Raw genomic sequence first — 12,035 nt, forward strand, 5'->3', positions numbered from 1 at the left:
ATCGCAAGTTAATTATCCTAACATCTCCCTTTCCCTACGGTAATCCTCAATTTGATTTGCCTTCAGAGACGAGTCTTCGTGCCATTGAAGGCATGCATATTAGATCCCTCGTAAGGCCATATAATTTTCTTTATTTAGGCCCATCTTCTCGAAAAGTTCCAAGTACATCACGTCACTAGAGCTCCTACCATAAATCAGTATTTGAGAAATGTCAAAGTGGTGGATCATCGTTGTTATGACCAACAAAAATATTACTTTTATGACATTTGATTCTGGTCGGCCTTTTTGGGCTCTTGGCTAAAGAATTTCCTCTTTTCTTTCCGACAACCATTAGTTCAACGATTTTTCACTTCATCGTTAATTTGGACGTGGAATTCGGAGCACATCCTATGATAGCCACGATCTGCTGGCACTTCCCTTCACGCACCTCCTTTTTTTCGTTGTTTACTTCCTTACCCTCGGTCATGACATCAATTATCTTGGCCAAGGACTTTCTCTTCTTGGAATAATCTTGGTCCCTCTTGTCGTCTTTAGTGTACTTGGACAAATGACCGTTCTTGATCAACCCTTTGATTGCATTCTTCAGTTAGATGCATTCGTTAGTTTTATGGTAGTGACTTTTAAGGAAATAAAAGTACATTGACTTGTCAATCCGAGAAGATTCCCTTATCGGGAATGGATTCCCTATCCCTGCTTTCCTGAATGATGTGTTGGCACATTTTTAAGATTTTCTCCCGATAGGTGTTGAGGGGAGTGTATTTGTCAAATCGGCTATGGGTCATGTGATCGCCTTCCTCTTTGCTCCGGTTAGATTCCTTCCTTGATGAATGGATGGAACATGCGTCTGACCTTTCTCGATTGTCCCAAAAGGTAATGAGTTTCTCTTCATAATTGATAAAGGGTTGCGTCTTATTAAAAAGTTATTTCAAGTCTTGGGCCTTATTACATCCAGCTTCTCTCTAAAGGCGATATTATACCTCAGTCCTGTCATACCCCAAAATTTGCCCTACAATTTTCACTTCTTAGGTGACTTTGGTATATGGTTCATCTGCACTCATTGGCATTGAGGTCATTCATTTAGAATTACATGTTCAAATAAGCATCATTAATTCAAAGGGTCTTGCTATTTATGATACAAATCTAGTGGATCAAGCTTATGTTATGTCTTGACTATTTTGGCACAACAAGGGTGGTTAGTTTATTCTTTATGTATTAACTCTTGTGGAACCCTAAGTCTTGGATGTTGGTCTTTGGTCACTATGGATTGCATTATAATATTGATCTTTGGAAGCCATTATCAGGTTTGTTTCTGGTCAAGCAAATGTCAATTTTAGGGTTGACTATTGTCGCATCCGCGAAAAACAACCGGCGGGCTAAAACAAAACAACACAGAGCCGCCACCGTGCGTTATTTATCCCAAAAGAGGGAAAGGAAACGCTCAGAGTAAACCTGGGAAAAGCATGCTCGCGACCAGAGAGAAAGGGTACGGGAGTCGGTTACGCAAGGGGAAGGTATTAGCACCCCTCACGTCCGTCGTACTCGACGGGATCCACGCTCTAAAAGAAAGAAAAGGTTGCTAAAACAAACATCACACACACACACACATTGAAGACAACACAGGTGGGGTAAAAGAGGAGAGGGCTCGCTAGGATATCGCATCCTATGCCTACGTATCTCGTCTGGAACGAGAATCAGAGCTGTCGTAGTTCGGCTCACGCACGCCAAACAAGACACACACAAACACGGGCAAACATGGAACCCGAATGCCAATCGCTGGACTTACATCGGCTTCCGAACCAAACAAACACAATCAGGATACAGACAGTCAATCGCTGGGCTTACATCCATATCCTGACACACAAGAGAATTAACAAGCAAACACACACAAAAAGGAAAAAAAAGTTCCCGGAGAGACCTCGCGCGGTCTCCTGCCTACGTACCTCATCTGGTATGAGGATCAGGGCGACGTAGTTCCCCTGAACGGGAAAGAAATTCTAACCAGATACAAAGGGAGACGCACTACTAGGGAGCTGGACTCGAGCCTAGATGTTATCATGCATCATTGCCCTATGTTATGGTTTCTAACTACTTGCACCACAGCAAGCTAATCCTAACCAGGAAGAAGCAAAGCATGCAAGCATAAACAAAACAAATCAAACATTCACAGTTAGCACACACTATATGCAGACAAGGTGGGCTCAATCAAGGGTTAAGTTGCAAAAGCAACACAACTGTGTCAGGGTGATGTTAGCTCTTAACCCTGACATTGAGAGTCAGGGTGAAGCCAGATGAAAGGTGAGTGAAGATTAGACTTCACAGCTCTTATCCCTGGCCAGGGAGAGCTTCAGACAAAGGAGTGTGGGTTCAGAATGGAGGAACCCTTCTACACTCAAGACTCTGACTCAACTGTACAAATGTACAAGATCTTGGGTTAATGTCCCAATGCATCAACACAGTGGTGTGAGCAGAGGGACGACTCAACAAGAATAGCAGGGGATGGATTGCACATCCCTTGGGTTCTACCAATTGCCTTAATCAAGGTCTTTACCTGCTTGGGGACAAAGTTAAACAATCACAAACATCGCCTCTTAAGGAGGACTTCAGACAGTTGCCTGGCTAAATAACAAGCCAGGTCTTCCAGACTACATGGAGACAAGAGAGTCTACCTCAACTGGTTTATACAACCAAGCAGCAACACAACAAGTTCTTAAAGAACTAAAGCGACTATGGTACCTGAAATCAATCTAATACAGTCAGTATACCAACCACCAAGTCAAAACAGACAAGTTAAGAATCAACAGACAATACAATCAACCAACGCAATGTGCAAAGCACAATCAACTCAAGTGAGCCAAGCATCCTACAAAACACACAAGTCAGTTTACAACAAGCAACCAAACTCAATTTAACCAACTTGCATTTTTTCTCCTTAAAGCATTTGCATCTCAACCTGAAACACAATTCAAAAGTGAGAAACAAGACCACTAGGACAAGCCTAGGGTCCAAAGGAGATGAAAAATCCAAAACAGCAAGTGAAAATTAATCAAAATCACAACCAAACAAATTATAAACAAATCCACTTGGTCCCACGCTCATATCATTCATTATCATCATTTCATAAACAAAATATCCCAAAGCATGCCATTTGCAACCTCAAAAGACCAAACAGAATGATCACAATCAAATCAATATCAAAACAGCTCAATAAATTCCACAAAAGTTCCAACCTAAACAGAACACATAACATGTGAAGCATATCAAATTTCAGCTCATTTGGACAAGAGGAAGTAGGTCAATGAAATTCATAAAGTTCAGACAAGTTCAAACAAGCCAACACATGGTATCAAAACAAGCACCAACTTCCATCAATCATAAAACAGTGACAAAACATGATAAATGAATGGGATCAAAACCACAATGACCTATAATGTGTCTAGAATTCTCACACCAAATTTCACACTCATTCAATTAATGACCAGAATTTCACAAAGCAAATGCCAACATGTATCACAAAAAATCAACAAATGACCAAACAGAGGGAAAAAATTCAATCAAATAGGAAATGCCATCAATAAATCCAGACAAATTCTCATGTGATCTCAACATACATGTGCTCAATCATGCAAAAATTTGGCTCAATCCAAGGTCCCTAAGCAAGGCAAATAAAATCATGAAGTTCATCAAGCATGGTGTGACACAAATTGTCACACCTCTAATCAAAAATTCATATCTCATCAACCAGGGATCCAAAAAATTGCAAACCACATATCAAAATCACCAGCAAAGAGTCCAGAACATGCACAAAAAATTTCATGAATTTTTATGGAAGCATCATCATTTTATGAAGGAAATGGCAAAGCATGTACAAATTGAACACATCCAAACAATCCCTAAGCATTTTATTTTTTCACACGTGCACAAAAATCATAAAAATCACCATTAAAAACTACACATCATAAGGAGAATCATGCAAAAAACCTTACAAAATTTGGACAAAAAATGAATCTCCTATGAATTTTTGAAGTTCATGCATCAAAATGAAATAAAAGATGAAAAAGAAAATGAAATGAAATTGAAAAATATTGAAATAATGGCAAATTCGTAAATATTAACAACACGACCAAAACGCGGTCGTTCCATTAAAATGCCTGGCGCGTTCTCATTGGCCAGATCCGGAGGGAAACACAAATTCAAACATGGAAATGAAAGAAATGGATCAAAAGAAGCCTGGCATCGCGTTCTTCCTTGTTCTTCATCAAAAATTTCCAGAAAATGCTCAAGAACACTTTTCAACCAAAATTCACAAATCATATACCAATAGAACCGTCTAATCATGTACATCACGAATATGAAACTAGTTTTTCCTAATTCTAAACCTATCAACGGGATCGATCGAATTAAGTTTCAACATCAAATGTTCAAATCAAGATATCTCTCTCTACACTCAACCAAATCAAAAACTACAAGCAGCATGATGATCTAAATTGAAAGATCTATAAGAACCATATGACAATTCAAGCAATGAAGAATTTCGAATCCTAACCTCTTGATGATGGCAGATCGTGATTTTGATGTTTCCACGTGTGAAAAGCCAAAACAGATGCAGCTTATTGATGAGGAAGTCGAATGGAATGGATAGCTTAGCTCAATACAGCACCAGATGCAAGAATCAACAAAACTCCATGAATGAGTGAGCTTCCAACAGTTGCGATTTTGCAATGTTCTTGCCTTGAATTGATGAAACAGTTCTTCAACAAGTCTTATGGAAGATAGATCCAACAAGAATGATCGAAAATGATGAAGAATTCAATGAGAATTGTGGAAAAAAGTGTGAAGAAATTTTGGAGAATTTGGAGAGAATTGGAGGGAAAAGTTGTTAGAATCTTGAAATGTGCAAAGTCATTATCATTTTCTGTTACAATTAAGCCTTTATACCAATGCCTAATCCATCTCTTAATCACAATTAGCAAAATTGGATTGGATTAGTGTAATGCATTTTCAAGTGTTATGTCCAAAAAGTCCTTTTCCAAATTATGCAATGTAACAGTAAAATGACAGTTGGAGCAAGTTCTAAATGATGTATGTGATGTGTTGGAATTGGCCTTGTGTGCAAAAACCATGTAATTCTCAAAATCACCATTTTTCCCACCAATTTCCAAATAGATCACTTGAAAAATGCCATTTTGCCATGACCATTTTTGATGAAATATGACCATGCATCATGAAAGTACATGTGAAATGGGGTTTGCTCAAAGAAAGATCATCCAATTTGGCCATTCCATGTGAAAGTTATGCCACTTTGAACTTAGGCATTTTTGGAAAACGATTTGATCATATCTTGCCAACCACACATGAGAAATTCAAGTTCTTGGACTTTTTGGAAAGGTGAGAGCAAGATCTACAACTTTCATGTTGAACAAAATTTCATTTGAAGCATTTTTGGACATGTAATTTTGTGGTGAAAAACTTTCCATTTTTGGTAGTTTCCATTACAGGTCACTTTCCATTTTTGGAAAGTTTTCATCTGACTTTATTTTCTTCATTCTTGATGTTTGACATGTCAAATGAAACTTGTTTCAACATGAATGAAGTATATCCAACCCTCTCCCACCTCCAAATCCATCAGATCAAGCACAGTTGACCACAGTTGACTTTTCTGATTGATAGATGAATTTGGCTATGCACTGATCAAGCTGAGCCTCAAACTCCTGATGAAATGGCTCAATGATGAAACCCTAGCTTCCATAAGCTCAATATAATCACATGATGATCCCCATATCCATTGTAGACCCCATCTCCTTCACAAGCCCTGATTGGCCCAATATAACTGATTAGGGTTGACCAGTGGTCAAAACCCTAATCCCAAGGTATCTGATCAACCTCTGGAATCTCTTGGATGATGACAAGACCATGATGATGATGATGTATCATTTCAACCAAGATCAAGCTCAATCTCCTTGAGAAATCATGAAACCCTAATTTGAATTACACATCCTCAGATAATTAATGATCAATTCAATGAAACCCTATCTTGCATCCCAACCTCTTATCTTCATTCCAAGACCTAGGAGGAGGACCTGATTGATGTTGCCACATGATATGCCAAGATGCAATGACTAATGACCTAAAAAAAACGATATGCAATATGTTAAGCTAGTCCCAAGAGAGGAGGGCAAATTTTGAGGTGTTACAACTATCTATTGACCATTCTTTATGGAAGTCCTACATGGCTAGTTTTCTTGGTTATTCAGTTGATTAAAGGCTTTGCAATATGGATTCAAGTCAAATAAATCAAGACAAGATTCATGGTCAAATTTAAGAAGTAATTCAAGATTCATTCATGTTCATTCAAATGCAAGATTCAAATATTCATTTGAATTCAATTTGAGGAAGGAAAGTATATTACTTGAAACACAAGTTACACTTCAAAAGGCCATTTTTCATTACCAAAAACATCCAATTATATTACAAAATGAGTAAAAAATAAATTACACACAAAATTTCATTTTGGCCTACAATTGACTTTTGGTCAACTATTGACTTTTTGGTTAAACAGTTGACCAAAGTCAACTAACTATCCTAAACCCTAAAAAAGGTCATTGGGTTCTCATCCTCATAAGCCTTCTCTCGTTGTGCCTCCAAGTATTTCCATGATCTTAATTTTTTTAATTTGTGTCAACCTTCATGCCTTGTCAATATTGAACATGTTATCTCATGCCTTACCACTGTTCATTTACGCCATGCCTAACCTCTAAAACACCAGCCCTGCAAAATCAACCTGATGCACAATTAACGTACAATCTCTAAATAAAACCCACAAGTTCATGCATAATTCATAGTTTTTCTCCAAAATTTATTTGAGTTTTCACACAAATTCCATAACCACGTTGATTCAACAATTCCAATAATGCAGCAATATTCAACAGTCTGTACATTTTTGTTGGTGTAAGCCCTACAGGCCAATACTTTTGGTACTTGTGTTGAATTATTTATTAATAATAAAAGGCTTTTTCTTTATTATGTTTGTTTAATAAAGTCGCTAGAATAGCTAGTCTGTTTAATGTATCAAGTGTGGCTTAATCATGAGATCCCATTAAACATAAGGATATTATTCTTAAAGTATCCGTAGTCGAGCTTTATTGTGAAATGGGATAACATTAAAGCATTAAGAATATTATATATATAGACTGATGATGACATCTCATGGATCATGGATAAGGAGTTATTAAGTATTAAACATAAATATGAATATTAAGAGTAATATTTATACTGGATTGACCCGCTATGAGAACACTATATAGAATGTTATGCAAAATATCATAAGTTATTCTCATGGTGATAATGGTGTATACTACCCTTCGACCTGAAACCACTATGGACCCTAGATGTAGAGTCGAGTGCCTTATTGCTGATCAAATGTTATCCGTAACTGGATTACCATAAAGACAGTTGATGGGTACTCCACGAAGCATGCTAAGGGACATGAGTGACCTAGATGGAATTTGCCCATCCTGCGTAACATGATAAATGTCTACGGGCCCAATATTGAAATGGACAAGGATGACACGGTTTATGCCTTGTGTTCAATATAGACATAAGGGAAAAAGGGTAATTATACACATAAGTATTATCACAAAAAGGATTTGTCAGATCACATGACATTTTCGTGTCTTGGGTAGCAGTGATGTGTTGCTAGATACCGCTCACTGTTTATTATGTTAAATACGTGATTTAATATAATTGTCAATGCCGCGAAAACCTACAGGGTCACACATAAAAGGACGGATTGATGAGAGATAGAGTAACTAAGGAACACCGTAAGGTACGGTGCACTTAAGTGAATTCTAGAACATCGTAAAGTACGGTGTACTTAAGTAGAATATGAAATATGGTAAGGTACCACGCGCTTAAGTGATTTTGGCATATTATAAGATACATGCCATATATACTTAAGTGGGCTTTTTAGTTTGTAGCCCACACAAGTGGTTCTATAAATAGAACCCTTGTGCAGAAGCATTTGTTCAGTTGTAATTTCGTTTCTCTCTCTCTCTCTCTCTCTCTCTCTCTCTCTCTCTCTCTCTCTCACTCAAAGCCTTCATTCGTAGCAGCTATCATTGAGATTGAAGGAATTCGTTCGTGTGGATTGAGTAGAGGCATTGTCACTATTCAACGTTCGTGATCACTCCGTAGATCTACATCAAAGGTTTTAATCGCCACAAGAGGTAACGATTCTATCACTGATCATGCCCATTCGTAAGGATCACTAAAGGAGAATTTTTTTAAATTTCGCTGCATTTTGGATCACTCTTCTCCTACAGTGGTATTAGAGCCACTTACAAAACCATGCATCTGATAGCTGTTTATTTTCTGTATTTTCTATATTAATACGATTAAAAGACAGAATGAATCAAAGAATAAACGAGTAATTAAATTTGGTATCATGTGTGTATGATTTGGATGATTGATGTTGACTATGCTTCGGAATCCGATGTTAGTATGGTGAAGTAGCGATACATCGATCGTCCATAGGTTATGCAATTGAGATCGATCAAGTTATATATATATAATATAATATATAATATATATATATTATATATATATATATATATATATTATATATATAATATATATATTAATATATATATATATATATATATATATATATATATATATATATATATAATATAAGTAATCCTGATGCAAAATACGGTATATATGATATATTGTTTCTGTTTCGTTCATTCAAACACTTAATGATTGTTTTCCTTTGAGTGATCAATGGTCATTTGCTTCTTGATCCGACATTAGTATGGTGAAGTAATGACGTGTTGATCAATCATACTGAATTAATAATCGAGGTGTGTTTGACGGTCTGAAATTGGTGCATTAAGGTTCATGATGGCACAAGGGTTGTGTTGTCAAAGAGTTATGCAATTAGGTTTGTGGCTGCGCAAGAGTTGTTCTTTAAAGTATCAAGTGTTGATGCGAAAAACGACATCAATTTCAAATGAACTATTCATTAAAATTTTGCGTCAGGGCGCTGCCCCCTTGACCCCTGTCCGTTGACTGGGCAGCGGAACCCCCCATCCGCTGATCGGGCAGCAGAATCCCCGACTAACTCTGCGTAGTATGATCGTTCGCCGAAATTTAATTTGGTTTTAATTAATTAACATAATTTAAATTAATAATAATAATGTATTTATTATTATTGTCTTGTGGTGATCGGTTATGACCTTAGTTTTCCTTCATTTTGTTTTGGGATTTTAAAATACGACTTCCGTGTCGTGCCTCTCTTTTAATCTCTTAACGTAACTTCTTTTCTCATCTCACTCCCTCGTATGTAAAACGAGTTTCTTTTATGTAATGTAATGTTATGAAGAAAGAGAAGAATACAATATCAAAGGAGGACAACCTTGAAGATCTTGCTTGGAGAAGCTTAGATCGTTATTATGTTAGCTTAGGTTCTCTCATTGGCTTGGGAGAACAATTGCGCTAGGGGCCATAATTGTTTCAGTAAGTATATTGATGCATGTGAGAGACGATTTATATGATAAATAAGCTGGTGAGATCAGAATAATTACAAATTCCCTCAAATTAAAGATTAAGTTTATGCTTTCCAAGTCTTAGCACTCATCAAGACTAGTATCAAATAATGTAGGTTTTGCCTACGCGAGGTGCATATTCTATATTAGTAAGGTGCAATGGGATAACTGTAATATCCAATTGCTAAAACAATGGGTCAAACTTAACTAAACAAATTATAATAAGATTATATATGTTTAGAAGCAAGAGTTGGAAATGATCCATGTGATGGATTGGAATAAGGAGTTATTCACCCAACTAAAATATTCGAGAGTTGTATTAGATACAATTGGAAGGAGTTCTACCTAAATAACCTAGTTTTGTATAATCCGCCTACGCAGACTTAAAACAAAGTGAAATATGGATCTCGACCCACTATAAAATCTTCCAACGGGATTTTCCGAATCAAATGGCGAGGGTCATTTGTTTTGAGTAAAATAGTGGGAGCATATTTATTTAAAGGCCTAATTAAATATGTTATTGATACTTATATTTTCATTATTTTCATGTAGATTACCATGACCACAAACACCTATAACAACATTTTGCAGTGAATCCTTGACAAGGAAAAATTGTCTGGGACAAATTTTCTGGATTGGCACCGAAATCTGAGGATTGTCCTCAAACATGATAGAGAGCTATATGTCTTGCAGAAACCTTTTCCTGAAGAGGAACCTCCTAGTTCTGCACCTAAGGCAGAAAGAGATGCTTATAAGAAGCATGTCGATGATGCCAATGAAACTGCTTGCCTCATGCTAGCTACCATGAACTCAGAGTTGCAAAAGCAACATGAGAACATGGCAGCGTTCAATATGATCGAACACCTGAAGATGCTCTATCAAGAGCAAGCAAGGCATGAAAGGTTTGAAGTTTCAAAAGCCCTTTTTTAAGGCAAGTTAGCTGAGGGAGCCCATGTAGGTCCCCATGTGCGCAAGATGATTGGGTATGTGGAGAACCTTGAGAGGTTGGGTTTTCCCCTCGGAAAGGAACTTACGACTGATTTGATCTTGCAATCGTTGCCAGATAGATTCAGTCAATTTGTCCTTAATTTCAATATGAATGATATGGACAAATCTCTTCCTGAACTGCTAGCCATGTTAAGAACTGCTGAGCAGAATCTGAAGTCAAAAGGTAAGTCCATTCTGATGATTGGAAATGGAAAGAGACAGAACAAAAGACCCACCAAGCAGGGTGATAAAGGGAAAGGCAAGGAAGTTACCAAACCCAAACTCACTTCTCCTGCTTTGAAGCCTAGTGGAGGCATAGCAAAGGAAGACACCTGCTTCCAATGTGGTAAGACCGGACACTGGAAGAGAAACTTCCCAAAGTACCTGGAAGATAAGAAGAATGGAGTAGAGACTTCAACTTCAGGTATTTTTGTTATTGAAATTAATTTATCTACTTCTGCATCATGGGTATTAGATACTGGATGCGGTTCTCACATTTGTACAAATGTGCATGGACTAAAAAGGAGTAGAGATTTGGCAAAAGGTGAAGTCGACCTACGAGTTGGCTAGGGAGCAAAGGTTGATGCTTTAGCCGTAGGAACTTATGTATTGATTTTACCTAGTGGTTTAATAATTCAGTTAGAGAACTGTTATTATGTACCTGCAATTAGCAGGAATATTAATTCCATTTCTTGTTTGGACAAGTTTGGTTTTTCATTTATAATAAAGAACAATTGTTGCTCAATTTATTTGAATGATATATTCTACGCTACTGCACAAATGAACAATGGACTATATGTCCTTGATCTTAAAATGCCTATTTATAATATTAATACTAAAAGGATGAAACCTAATGAGTTATATCCAACTTACCTTTGGCACTGTCGATTAGACCACATAAATGAGAAACACAATTCCAAACTCCATAAAGATGCACTCTTGGACTCTTTTGATTATGAATCATATGAGACATGCAGATCTTGTTTAATTGGAAAGATGACAAAGTCTCCATTCACAGGAAAAGGTGAAAGAGCTAATGATCTTTTGACCCTCATACATACTGATGTATGTGGACCACTGAACATACCAGTCAGAGGAGGTTTTCAGTACTTCATCACATTCACTGATGATTTCAGTAGATATGGTTATGTGTATTTAATGAAACATAGATCAGAGTCCTTTGAAAAGTTCAAGGAATTCAAGAATGAAGTACAAAACCAACTAGGTAAGAATATTAAAACTCTTCGATCAGATCGAGGTGGTAAGTATTTAAGCCTAGAGTTTGATGACCATCTGAAAGAGTGTGGGATCCTATCCCAACTCACTCCTCCTGGAACACCCCAATGGAATGGTGTATCTGAGAGAAGAAATTGAACCCTGTTGGACATGGTCCGATCCATGATGAGTCACGCTGATCTTCCAAACTCCTGTTGAAGACATGCACTATTGACATCAGCTTACACACTTAACCGTGTTCCATCCAAAAAGGTTGAAAAGACACCATAT

This window comes from Lathyrus oleraceus, chromosome 6 (assembly GCF_024323335.1).
Source record: "Lathyrus oleraceus cultivar Zhongwan6 chromosome 6, CAAS_Psat_ZW6_1.0, whole genome shotgun sequence".
Classification (NCBI taxonomy): Eukaryota; Viridiplantae; Streptophyta; class Magnoliopsida; order Fabales; family Fabaceae; genus Lathyrus; species Lathyrus oleraceus.